The sequence below is a fragment of the Passer domesticus genome, chromosome 6 (assembly GCF_036417665.1).
Source record: "Passer domesticus isolate bPasDom1 chromosome 6, bPasDom1.hap1, whole genome shotgun sequence".
Classification (NCBI taxonomy): domain Eukaryota; kingdom Metazoa; phylum Chordata; class Aves; order Passeriformes; family Passeridae; genus Passer; species Passer domesticus.
This window is the reverse complement of record NC_087479.1, coordinates 20397421-20409839: the sequence shown is the minus strand read 5'-3', so window position 1 is coordinate 20409839 and position 12419 is coordinate 20397421. Positions and strand designations below refer to the sequence as shown.

General features: G+C 42.2%; 1 long non-coding RNA gene across 1 annotated transcript; it reads right to left on the bottom strand.

The window, feature by feature from the left end:
* Positions 1-457: 457 nt before the first annotated feature.
* Positions 458-6193, bottom strand: LOC135302788 (uncharacterized). Its single transcript, XR_010364350.1, has 3 exons — positions 5595-6193; positions 3955-4029; positions 458-1960 (listed from the first exon to the last, which is right to left on the bottom strand). It is a non-coding gene; the product is annotated as an uncharacterized LOC135302788 (long non-coding RNA).
* Between the last annotated feature and the right edge of the window lie 6226 nt (positions 6194-12419).

Below are 12419 nucleotides of genomic sequence, written 5' to 3'. Positions count from 1 at the left end.
GTTTGGAAAAGATCTGTGAGACCGTGGAGTTCAAGCAATGACCGAGCACCACCGTGTCAACTAGACCAGGGCACTAAGTGTCACCTCCATAAACACCACGGATGATGATCCCACCACCTCTCTGGGCAGCCCATTCCAATGTCTAAACACCTTTTACGTGCAGAAATTCACCCTGATGGCCAAACTCAGCCTCCCCTGTCCTCCTGCCCTGTCACTGCTTGCCTGGCAGAAGAGGCCAATCCCCACTTGGCTGCAACCTTCTTTCAGCAGTTGTAGAGAGCAAAAACCTGAGCCTCCTTTTCTCCAGGCTCAACATCCCCAGCTCCCACGGCTGCCCCTCATCAGACCCTTCCCCAACTTCGGTCCCCTCTCTGGACACGGTCCAGCCCCTCAATGTCATCCCTGAAGTGAGAGGCCCAGAACTGAGGACAGAATTCAAGGTGCAGCCTCACCAGTGTCAAGCAGAGGGAGAAAATAAATGCCCTGGTCCTGCTGGCCACACTATTGCAGATACAGGCCAAGGTGCCCTCAGCCTTCTTGGCCACCAGGGCACACCCTGACCCACGTCCTTATGCCGGCCAGGGCTGGGCCGTGGTGGCCACGCCGGGGCGGAGTGCTGGGAGAAGGGCTGGCAGCCCTCACAGAGGAGGGGGCTCAGGCCCTGCTGTCCATGCCGTGGTCACAACTGGTGCCAAGCTCTGCAGAAATGAACGTGCCTCACCTCAGTCCCCGGGAGGTTGCTCCAAGGCAATTAAAAACCACAAGTAATCACTACAAGGCTGAAATGGCTCTTCTGGGCCTGCAAGGAAGGGGTTCTGAGCCTTGTGCTTTCCCTCACAAGCAGTTGATTAAAGGCTGCCCAGGCCTAGGTGCCTCTGTTGTAGACAGTGTGCCATCACCTGGGCTGGTAGCTGAGGCTGGAGGTGGCCGGGAAGAGGGAGGCAGCACAGCCTAAGAATTTACAGCTGTCCTTCCTCAGAGTCTCGTCAAGGCCCACAGGTACTTACTGATCTGTAACATTGCTGCTTTTAACAGTTCTTCATCGAGCTGGTGGCAACAGCATCTCCCATCTGTGCAAAAGGTTGTCAGTGTTCTGCCCACTGGCTTAACTTCCATTTCCCTCTCTTTATTGTCTTTTCTTCAATTCTGTTTTTATCCTCTTTCTCTATGGTAACCCATGAGAGGCATGCACTATGGGAAAATCTTCTCAACTCTGAGTATTGTTCCATCAGTGTTGACCACTTCCACCTTCACGCAGTCCTTAGCACAACTTCTGAACTCCACTCATCCCTTAGATCTCCACCAATAATGCACTTGTGTGAAGTCCACTCAAGCATAAATGAAAAATAATGTTGAATTCTGACTTGGTGTACACAAGGCATAGCAGGTTATGACTGTTCAAGGATTGTGTTGGTGTAAACTACATTTGTTATATAACCTTCAGCCTGAAGTCCTCTCTATTAATTAGCCCTAGTAACAAGTTCAGGAGCTCCTGTCTGATATCTTTTGATGGGGAGGAGTTTGTTAGTGGGTTTTGTAGGTACAGGAGGCCTTCCTCTCCAGTTCCTCAAAATCTTTCATTTCTACAGTAACACACACTACCCTCCCTGCTGGAGTGCAGGCTTTGTATAGGGACGTCACTGGTTGGTTTAGAGTGGGTCCACTAATTAAGTCAGTATTCACTGTCCACATTGCTGGAGCCCTGGCCAAAATAATAGCATAATTTACAAAGTTCTACCATTCTCGCCTGTCCAACCTCACCTTTTTGCTGGAGTTTTCCACCTGCATATCACAGCCAACAGGACTAAGGAGGATCTGCCCACTCAGAAGCCCTTAGTTCATGGTTTGATGAATGAATTACAGGGATTGATTGAGATGCTGGTGTTACTTGACTTCTGATACCTCTGATAGGAATATAGTAGTCTCTTGCAAAAAGTTTGTACTTCACTGTGAAACAAAACTGCCAAAATGACTGCATGTTAACAGGGAAGAATCAGGTTGCCATTCATACCCCTTTTCTCTTCAAGGCATGGCATGGCTACAGTTCCCTACCCTGGAACTACGTCCCAGTTTTTCAGAGTGGCTTACTAAATAGTTAAAAAAATTATCATTTGGGCTTGTTAGCAGTACTGCCTCAGACTGGTGCCATGCTCCTTTCCATATTTCATCAGACTGCCTTCCCAGAAGGTAAGACTTGTGTGCACAGCCCTCTCACAGTTTTTCAGGCACTAATACCCAGTTGTAGCACAGCACTGTGAACCCCTGAGTGCCTCTGAAGAATATTGCTGTGAACAAAATCAAGCCCTCATGGGAAATGCCCCACTGAATAAGACTAATGGTCCATTTAATTCATAGCAATTCAGCTCCTGCTTGGGGAGTCAAGCGAGTTGGCCACTTCCTGAGTCTGTTCACCCTGGCTGCCTGCTGTATGGATGTTAGGGGATTCTACTTCATTTAGCATTTTGTTAGACTGGAGTAACATACATACTTGTGCATCGTGCAGGAGCAATGCTGATAGTCTGGGGAGCATCAGAAGGTATAAGCTACATAACAGCATTACTTTTATAGTTATCTGTATTTATCTGCCAGCATTCTCCTTTGTTTGCTGGGCAAGCATCAATCTTCCTAAGTTTGTGTGTTACCCTGTGTCTGTTATCTTTCTCCCCAAGGTTTCTACCACTGACGATTCAGGGTGGCTTCTCCAGGTTTAGCAATAAGGTCAGCTGTACTGTTGGGTAGGCACTTCTGTTTTAGTTATTGGGCTGGCTAGACTTGAGCCCCATAGTGAAGATGGACATGACTTTAAGAGCAAAGAGGATGACATTTGGGTAAACTTTCTCCTTCAATACTAAAATCATGCCAAATATGGGATAGTGCAGGGAAAAACCAATTTATGCACAAGATCAAAAGCTGATCCTTGATGGAAAAAAATATAGAAAAGTTCCCACTCAATCCTAGACACAATTATATTTCTTTCTCTACCAAATGTTTGAGATGAAGACAAAACATCTTTTACAACAAACATTTTGTTCTAAGATGCACAGTACATTGAGTACCCTGAATGATTCCTGGCCTGTTCAGAAGCATCCTTTGCTTCTCCTCAGCAGGGCAAATTACTTACCACTGCAATAGTAGCTAAATTAATGCAAAGGGTCTAGGATAGGGGGATATTTGTAGCTCATCTTCTTTATAGTTCATAATGGAATTACTTCTTTTAGAACTGAGATTTTTGAACTTGTGAATAGGAAGCTGCAGGGAGAAATAAATTTTCTTCAGTATGATTTTGGGTTGACCACCCTTCAATTTTAAAGTTCTTGGCAAGTACTAATGGGTTGTTGTACACAGCATATCTTTCAAGAAGACATTTGCAAAGGAATAACTGATGTATAAGTATTTGCTAATGGGGGAGGGATGGGACACGCTTGAATCCAGAAAGTCAAAGACGCAAAGTCTCTGTGATTGCCACAGAAAACCCACCAGCTAGCAACTGAGCTGGAAGAAAGAACCACGAAATCTTGATGCTAAATTAAAACAGTCAATGTAAGTTGCAATCTTAATTTTTGTTTTTCTCTGTTTAGTTATTTTTTAATTGAGGTTTTTGTAGTTCATCTGAAAATTGTGGAAAAAAAAATCTGAAACTGTTTTTCTGGCCCCTGATGCCTGATCTCCTACACCTGGAGAAATCACTACCAGAGCAGTATCAGCATACACTCATTTTTCTTTGAAATAATTGAAATAATCTCTGATCATACAGTAAAGAATAGAGTACTTAGTATGAGGTGTTGCTGACAACACTGGTTTTTAATTTCCTAGTTCTTGAAACAAAACAAAACTTGTTTTGTTGATGACTTGTGATTATGTGTACTAGTTCCCCTTCCCTCTGAGGGGGGAGGTCAAACACAGAAAACAAAAATGGATCTTAACTATATCACAGGATGGCAGAATGATACTCACCATCAGCATGCCTTCCAGAGCTGTCCTCATTGTCTTGTCCACATTACCAATCTACTCTTGTACTGGTGAAGTCTCCTGCTTCAGGCATGAAGACAACATAACATTTTCACCCAGTATTTTTATTACACTCTTACCTTAAAAACAAGCTAAGCCGTTGAACTCTTTTCAGAAGGCTTTGGCAACACATTGTATTATTAGTCAAAAAGTAAACCTTCTCACTCAGTCTCTGAAATAGCATGTTTCCAGAAGAATGAGATAGATACACATTTAAACTTCAAATTGCAATAGCATGTGTTAAAGGATAAAACAGGAACATACACAGAACTAAGACAGTCTAAAAAATATTAAGGGAAAATGCTTCTTGAAGTTATGTTCACATGTTGTGAGATTAGAGGTTATTTTCTCCTCTAAGTTTCTCTTGCTGCTTCCATTCACTGTACCAGAGAACATAACCTTAAATGAAATTTGAGAAATTTTTTTTGTTTGTGAGGGGTGGATTTTTTTGTTCTTTTTGTTTCTTTGGGGTTTATAAGTGTCCATACACAGCTAAAACCAAAAATAAGTGGCCCATGCCACAATCCATAATGTTGGGCACAGGCAGAAGTTAAAAGCAGACACATCAAAATGAAGATTTTCTGGATGCAACAAGCCCTCAGGAGTCAAAAGGCAGGCTGACACATAACAAAACTTACATGATATGACTCTCAGACAGTGTTCAGGTGTTGAATAAAAATTCCCTAATTAAATGGTATAAAATATATATATTAATTGACATTCTCCTAACAGCCTGCTCACCATGATCTAGGAGCTGGAAGCTAAAACCAATAAACATGTCCCTCTTGTCTTCAGCAACAGGTTTTCCAAAAAGGTTTTTTTAGCAAGGCAGAAGTGGAATGAAATAGCTCACATCACCTTTATTGCAAGGCACATCTATTCTTCTAGTTGGATTACTCTCATATCTATAATTTGAAGCACAGCAATACACTTTACCAAAGCACTAACACCAGTTTTAAGGGTCTAGTATATGTACAATTCAACAGCCCTCCTCACAGCCCACGGAGAGCTAAACCTTCTCATCCTACAGCAATATATTTTGCATCACGATCTTGCAGAGGGCAGACAATTTTCAGTGAAGCCTCATCTTTGAAGTACTAGAACAGGCAAGGCCTTCAAGAAAGCTGAAAAAAGTCCCTAAAATTCTGAAGGTTAGAGCTTCTCTGAAAGGGTGTGAGTTCAAGGAGTGCCTCTGAGTTACACATTAAGCTTTTACTTCAATATTAGTTTTGTAGAGTCTCAGGCCTGCTCTACTCTTACCAAGTACGTACAGAAGCAAAGTAGGAAATACGAATATTTTTTTCTTTAATATAGTCTGTTTACTGTCAGAATACATATAGCTTTTTGATAACAACTTATATATACCCCTTTCTTATTAGGGTATGTCTAAACTGGACAATAAAATTATGTGCTTAGTTATCCAGTCAGAGCCAAATCGCTACCAACAAAGGAAAGCAATCTTCCCTGCCCCAAGTAGGGAAGACAAAACACCTAAGTTGCAACTTTCACAGAAGACTTACATGAGCAGGTGACCATTCATTACTATAGCTCCTTCTTTTCCCATCTGTTTTCAACAGATCTCTCACCTTTCCAAAGACTGAAGAACAGCACCACAAAAGCCAGGGGGACTGATCAGATATTTTCTTCTAAAGCTGCTAACAACTGCTCAGCCCTCTCCTGTCCATGCTAGAGTTTCTCTTCAAGCAGAATCATAGTTCTCTATCTGATTTATACACAAACTCCATGTCAGATTTTGCAAAACTATTCCTTTTCTATGACCACTCGTGCCTCCTCTGCTTAGGAAATTGACTTTCCTCGAGGAGTTATTTCACACCTGTGCACCGTGGTCTTTATAACAGCTGTTTCTAGTAAATGATCAGCTGTAGCTGGAGGAAACAAATAGGTCTTTTCCAGGCTCTTGCCATATACTGCATTTATTTTACAGCTTAGCAGAGGTTTTGCCATTGTGGATTTTGTGGACCAGAGATTGTGGGTTTTTTTCATGTTTCTGGTTGACAAAACTACACTGAATTTGTAAAGTCAAAACTTAATTGAGGCACTGACTCAGTTTTCTTGTGGCCCCCAAGTATTCAGTGATAATGAGAATTTCAGGCATTTGTACTTCCTTCCCATGCCACTGTGTGCTCATTTTGTCTCTGTGCCACCGTGCTCTGCTTTTGCCAGTTCCTTGCCTTGCTTTTTTTTTTTCCCTCCTGTGTTGGCTAATTTTTAACCTGGATCAGTTTCCTGATGTGGTTCATAGGGCAGCCCTACAAAAGACGTGTTACTGCAACCGAAAGAGCTGACAGGAGTATAAATAAGTGACTAAAGGAGGAAATGCTTCAAAACAACATTGTTGCCAAATGCTTTGTCATGTAGAAAAGTCTCCAGGCTTCCTTTTATCGAAGAAGAATTGGCCATTACTAAAATGCATACTCCACTTGCTGTAATCAAACTCTCATGCTTGTAGCAGCAAGATTACAGGCCTTAGAGCATAGACCACCCCTTCATTTTTCACCTTTAGGTGTGCATGCTTGACATAATGCTGAAGTCTCCGCAAACTGCATGATTCATAGTTTGAATACAGAGTACCAATGCTTAAATAGCTAAAAAAAGTCCCTAAAATTCTGAAGGTTAGAGCTTCTCTGAAAGGGTGTGAGGTAAAGAAGTGCCTCTCAGTTCCACATTCTGCATTAGTATCTTGCTGAAGTGCTTTTAAGGTAGTAGCACTATTCACTCAGACTGTTACTGATATGAATCACAGCTACTCAGCTATGATGATGTTTCAGCAACAGCCAAAATATTGCTGGTTCTGATATGTGAAACCAAGTAACAAAAGTCAGATTTAAAAAAAAAGCTAGACTTAAAATACCAATTAGTCTCCTCATACACAATGTCCTACTTTACTGATCCAAAGCAGAGGTGTACTTAGCATACTGATAAATGTTTTTACTGATTACTGCCATATATTCCATCCAACAGCTATGATGTGCAGAGGTCCACAGCAGAACTGAATTAACTTTAGCAAAGTTATTTCTGATATATACAAGCATCAGAGGATGAAATATCCATAGAGAAAAATTTGCAGTGACCTATAGAGTGTGCCTTTGGAAGCCTTGTGTACCTCAGGCTCCATGCGGTGACCTAAGATGGAGTGATTCACCTGGGGTACACCAGAATGCAGACGGGCAGTGTGTAACTATGGCATGGTGCTGCTCTGTGTGAGTGATAACTTTGTGATTCCTTCGGGAGTGTGTGTGTTTGTGTCGCCTCAGCTTCCCTGGCACAGCTGGCAGAGTGGGAGACAGCACACAGGCTGCTGCTAACAGGCAGAGATGTGCTGTTATGGATTTTACTCTGTAGTTTTTCTTTCAGCCACATGTTCACACGTTTGCTAAAAATGATTTTGTGCGAGGCAGGTTTGTTCCACTTCAGGTGCTCACTGTCTCCCACTTAATACTTCTGTTCCTTTGTGCCTGGGTGAGTGGCCTTGCAATCCACACCAGCTTCTGGGTTGCTGAGAATTTCATAGAGCTGATTGAAGAGCAAGGAGTCTACAGCTTTCATGGAAAAACCATAGGTGTGCCCTACACTTTGCAGGCTGTTCAGAAGTGATCCATGAGCATGAGAGGCATCAGACAGACAAGTAGATTTTTTTTCCTTCGCTTAATGAGTCCTAGGGTTGGTTTTCACAGGACTGGGTGGAATTTGTAGAAAACAACTCCAGTTCAGTTTTGGCTGAATTTAGTCTTCCCAGTGAGGAACAGTGAACATAAACTCAGCTGGAACCAACCTATGGCTTATGAGTAGTTAATGTGGAGTTCTCATTCTGAGGCAAACTATCCAACTGCAAAGCTGCATTAGTGTGAGAACTGCTGGGCAGCTGGAGTACCTGGTTTTAAGAGAAATGAAAACAGCAGGAATGAGTCAGTCCAGTTCATCCTGTAGTGGAGCTTTAGGACCCTAGACATTTATTGTCATTCCTAACCTGTGACCCATTTCTAGAGCTCCTGTCTGCTCCAGTCTTCATGGCAATTGATATATAACCTAGGAGTCTTTGGCATACAAAGATTTTGATAGCTGCCAACATGTTAAAAAATGGGAAGCTGCACTTACAGACTGGAACTCAAATCTTCCCTTAACTGCTTCCTACTCCCTGCCTTGCTGCTTTGGACAAAAGGGAGTTCTTCCATCTTAAGCATCATCTTCCACTTCAGATCTCCTTAGATTTGCAATATGGCCTACTGACATCAGCCATCTCATTTCTCCCACGGAGACTCTGAGCAGACTAGTGGTCAGTGTGGCTGTGTCTCTATTGAAAGAAAATATTTCTAGTGAGGCATCCTATCACATCTGCAATACTTGCAATATTTTATGGTATGAGCAGAACACCTGCTGAACAGAAAACAGAACTTCCAGTTCATAGAGTTTTCAGACAGCTGGATTTTTGCTGGAGAGGCTGACCCATGCTCTGATGCATCTGTTCAGCTGCAGACACAGTTTTAAAGTTACAGGGTGAGGATGCAATGCTGCCTTTGTTGGATGAGGTGTGTAGGCACAAGGGATGATTTTTCCCAATGAGTTCTAGCTGTCACTGCAGCCAACCCCTGGTAGTGAGTACTTTGAGCTCAGCGGAGCTCAGCTCCCATGAATGTTTTCAGTGGCCAGCTGTCAAGGCGGTGCTGATGGGTATCATCTAATGTGAAGCAAATGAAAATACTTCAAAGCCAAAGATAAGGTCTCTATCCACATCATCTGAACATGACTGTAAATATATGAGTGGTTAAAGCAAGTCCCTTGCCCTGCTGCCAAAGCCAGATGAAGTTGGGGGTGAAGCTGGAGGATGCAACCAAGTGATGTAGAACTAGGACACTGTTTTAGACCTGACAAAGCAAGATGGCTGGCAGTAGTGTTTGAACTGTGCAGCTTCTTCTCTTTTCATTACTGTAGACTTCTGCAAATGTTCGTGTCCCTCCTGCCCATTTGCTAGCTATGGCTTTAAGATTAAATTCACATCTCTTTCTGAAAGGTGTGTCAGGCTATAAAGTGCTATTTTGATATCAGTGTAAATTGCAAAAGAATGAAGGGCACAGGGCAGGTACACTTAAGGTCTGTCATGCTGCAAATGCTATAAGTCTGCTAAGGACTTTGAAGGGAGAAGATGTTCTGGGCTGGGGAGGCAATGGAGGGACATTAGATCTGCATTCAGCTGGGGCTCTACCATTCCAAGGCAGCCATTTAATGCTTTTAAATGGTTTCCCTGTTATCTTAGAGGTACAGTCCTTTATTTAACTCTCTAGATAGCTTGATTTCTTAATGTTTTAAAAGGACTATGTAATATTTAAATGGAAGGTGATAGGAAAGAACAGAGTGATATCCTAAAATATATAGGCCATGGATTTTTGGATGACTTGAAAATATTATGTCCCCTGAAGTATATCTTAGTAGCTCCTAGGTGCAGCTCCTACATGTGGCTGACTTGAATCCAAACATTCAGATCCAGTTACAAAATGTAACCAGCCTGGATTACCACTGATTTTATCAAAAATGTTCAGTTATTGCCACATTAATGTGAAAAAGAGTATCTCTCTTAGGTATACAATTTTTAAAAATTATTTGCTTTTTGTATAGGAGAATCCAGACATAATGGGGCTTTTTCTACTAAACTTAAGGAGGAGACATATCAGAAAGGCACTATAAGGAACTCTGATCATGGCTGCACTGTCAATGCTTCTTTTCCAAGCTGAAAGCAAAAGAGATAGCCACAAGAGGGAGGCAGAACTCCTATGGCAGTATAGTAACCCTCGAAAAAATAAATCAGAAATACACTTTCAAATTTTCCTTCCTTGAGCTAAAACTGTGCAGTAGCTCTTGCATTGAGAACAATAACTGTTGGCTGTAACTCCTCTGAATGTAGCCTCAGCACATGGTAAATAGTAAATGGTTAATGTAAGCTGAAAATTAATAATTGCTAAACAACAAACCATTTTCTTAAAACTAAAATTTAGGTAAGAAACTACTTCAGGAGAGATTGAAACTGATTGTCATGTGCATTTTTGTAGATGGGAACTAAGACTGCCTCCATTATTCAAAGTTGTATTTGTGCTAGGCTCTAATACAGAAATATTTTGTTTCTGGAAGAATACTTTTTATAACAATTTGCTTCTTGCAAATACATTGTAAGGATATATTTAAACAGTTCCATTTCCATAGCATCTCAACAGATAAGGAACTAGCCTCAAATGGTGCTATTATTTATCTTATTAAGTACTTTCACTGGGAAACAGGCCTTCTAGATTCAGTGAGCTCAAAAGAGAAAGCAATTTGGATGGAGGGAGAGGGTAGGTCTGGTGTCTAATTTCTGCTCCAAGGACAGAATTTCATAAACTGCAGTCAAGCATTGACAAACCTGGTCAGTACTCTAAACCCTCAAAGTCTTCAGTCCTTCTTTTCAGTCTTTAACTGTCTCCACCTCTGTACTCACCCTCTAGGTAGCCTCAAACAAGAAGGGGATCCCTAACCCCTTCATTTCCCAGCAGTGCAGTGTTCTGACAAGTGCACGGCTTTATAGTACACAATGCTGATTGTGAGCATAGCAGCAGGTTGGACTCTTCAAGAGAGGGAGAGTAGGGGAATACCTTGCTAGAAAACCCAAGCTGGACTTGGCTGTATAGAACTGTGGTAGTTTGGGTCACATACAGGAACAGTTGGTGTCTGCAGACATCTTTCATACAAATTTATGAGAGCTTCTGGGAATTATGTACTTCCAAAATGAGGCAGCAGCTGCATGGGGGTGGATGAGACAGGATTAGTGGGCTTGGCTGCCTGGACTTGGACTGAGCCACAGTGGCTTACCTCGGGGTGGTGGGAGTGGCTGTCTCTTTTAAGAGTGTCCAGAAAATAAAAAGGTCAGACTTTTCTGTCAAATTGTTCTTTCCATCAATGCATAATGGTACATATCCTTGCATGCCTATACAACACACACAAATGCTTCTGGTTTTTTATAGAAAATAGTTAAATATTATCCTATTACAGCATTTTTTGTTGGAGGTATTTGAAGTGCTTTACGGATGTAAATTTATACTGAGTATGTAGATGACTATGCAGACAGGTTAGGATATTTGGGTGAAAAGGCTAGTCAACATCACTGAAAAATTAATTAGTCCTGTTGTCCTTTTCTCAGCTAAACATGGAATCAGCTGAGGTAGTCAACTCTTACACCCAGTTTTGAAATCCAACTGATTTACAACAGGCCAAATTCTGCGTGGAGTTCATAGTCCTGAAAACTGGTGAGATGTGATTCATTGAGGCTGCTTGGTGCAGCAGGTCAGTAGTCCAGGCAAGAACCTGCAGTGACCGCTAGAGAGCAACAGCCCCTTCACTTCTGAGAGCCCACGGAGGGTGAGCACGCAGCCAAGTGCCTTGTTCCAATCTGTGGTTCACTTCTCCAGATAAGACCCATACCACGGACCCCAACTTACCAAGCAGAAATGTCAGTCAAGTCACAATTTCATCATGCCGTGTCTGCTGGCCCTGAACAATTTGAGAGCTGATTTTGACAATCAATGGTTCAGATCCAAATTTAAATCTATTTGTTCAAAAGCTTTCCAATCTTCTATAATATTCATATTAATTTTTACAGCATTTGTTCCTTTGTTCCCAAGATGAGTATTTGTAGACTGGGACTCCCCAAGTCACATGTTTTTGCATAGTTCCTGACTTGTCACAGGACTTTGTGAGGTATTACCACACATTTTTCTCTGCTGAGATTGTAACTTCAGCATATCCCATTTTGCCACCAGCATTCCCCTGGATATTCCCCTTGCACCAACTGTCACTTCCTGAGAGCCACAGCAAAGGATACCTGTAAGAATTTGGGAAAAAAAAATCAAATAAACCCGCTGACTGCTGCAGTGAGAAACAAGGTTTGGATAACAGGAATATGGGCACAGGGGATGCCATAGTAGTTGAACTCAATCTCAGTTGAAAACTATCTGCAGTTTTGCTTTTGTTTTGGTTGACCTGAAGTCAGAACTCTGCTACTCTACCTGCATCTGTGCACTGACATGAGGTTTTCCCACATCATTCCCTTTCAATCTGAGGACTCTGTATTAGTACAATTACTGAACTGACCATGCCCTAACAAATTTGTTTGCTTCCACAGAGAAGTTGAGCTCTCCTTTTCAGTCCTGCATCAGGAAAACCTTTACAAAAGAGGCTCCCAATTTTAGAAGTTACTTCCAGCTGTATTCAGCCTGTATTCAAGCTTTTCCTTCAAAAGCTCTTTAGACTGAGCTGACTGCTCCCAGTTTATCTACAGCCCCTGGAGTAGTAACAACTGGGAGGCTGCAGAAGGCCCCCAACCAGGGAAGGACCAGTCTGCCTAGACCTCCTGAACCCCAGCATGTGTC